The 1,404-nt window shown below is 37.5% G+C and overlaps 1 non-coding gene across 1 annotated transcript; it reads right to left on the reverse strand.

The window, feature by feature from the left end:
- Positions 1-1,045: 1,045 nt before the first annotated feature.
- Positions 1,046-1,178, reverse strand: LOC126949522 (small nucleolar RNA SNORA18). The gene has a single exon (XR_007723801.1). It is a non-coding gene; the product is annotated as a small nucleolar RNA SNORA18 (small nucleolar RNA).
- Between the last annotated feature and the right edge of the window lie 226 nt (positions 1,179-1,404).

A 1,404-nucleotide genomic window follows, 5' to 3' on the forward strand; every position in this document is an offset into this window, starting at 1 on the left:
TGGCAGAGGCCTTGCTTTAAGGATGGTTGGATAGAGCACATAGGGCAGGTACAGGAGAAGATCTGGGCTTTTTCAGGGTACGGAATGTGGATAGGAACCAGAAGAAAGGAAAAGAGATGGGGAACTAGGGAGTCTGTCTCACCTTAACTTCTCTTGGAAGTTTGAAATAGTCCATGAAAGTGAAAGCATTTTTCATCGCGGTCATCAACTGCTATAGGCATTTGCAGCCTGCAAATAGATGAATTTCACCAGATGTTCTGTGAGGCTTTAGCCAGCACTACTGTTTCTCAACACATAGCCTTACCTGGAACATGTAGTGTTGCCATGTGCCCAGGGAGACAATTTAGGGACTAATGGGCCTTGCAAGGGAATGTGGCCACAGAAGATAGCATTTCTAATACTTGACTCTAGTGATTATATAGACTTTTGATGGCATCAGTGGGGCAATGTGAAAATCTATTATTTTCTTTTTCTTTTTTTAACAGTGTAAAGAGGTGTTTTCGTTTTAACTGTGTATATGTAACATTAGGCGAAATTATTTAAAGTCAATAGATTTTTATTCAAGTAATTCCATGTTGCAATTTCTTCCACTGTCCATCAAGGTCACTTTAGATCCTCTAAAGAGCTGCAGTCAAAATTTATCTTCAAAAGATTTATCTTCAAGTTAGCCCTTTTGAATGAAACTGATGCTTATTTTAATGCAGTTGTCCTGTCAGGCCATAACTCTTTGATTTTGGCTTCTGTCATCTCCTTTTAATATGGATATACTGATGAAGACTTCAAAATTTACCTTTGGAAAAATCAGGAATCTTTAAGATCTAATTTCTTCAACCAATTTACTTTAGGGTCATTTTTTAGTGTAGGTGGATCTGCCTAGTTCTCAATTTGACACCTCTCTAAACCTGAGTGAGTTCAAATCATATTCATTCCTAAGCGATCACACTCAAGAATATTGCAGAATATGGAATATGCCAATACCCAAGGTAAAAAAGTAAATTACCAGGTCTTTCATACATTTAGTAACTGTCTTTTTCATACTTATAGCAACTGTCTTGTAGTTCCTTCCCACAGATCTAACAAGAGTCCTGTGAAGAAAGTAAAACCACAGAGTTAACTCTATGAGGCATTTCCAACAACGTGCAGCCTCCAGGAAAAGTCCCATCGGGATAGACCTCAAAAAATGTATCACTTCCTTTTGCACTCTGAGACTCCCTATTTTTTATCTTCTGTCTTAACAGCTATCTTTTTGTTTCTACTTTAGACACTAAGGGACTTCTGGTCTACCTCTTTTCTCATTATTAAGTTCTGCTTATAGGAAAATGTGTACGCCTAAGCATTTACATAAAATCAAAGGCCTGAACATAGATCAAAGGATATGCATGAGTAATGGAGAGTAAACAGTTA

Source organism: Macaca thibetana, chromosome 2 (assembly GCF_024542745.1).
Source record: "Macaca thibetana thibetana isolate TM-01 chromosome 2, ASM2454274v1, whole genome shotgun sequence".
Lineage (NCBI taxonomy): Eukaryota > Metazoa > Chordata > Mammalia > Primates > Cercopithecidae > Macaca > Macaca thibetana.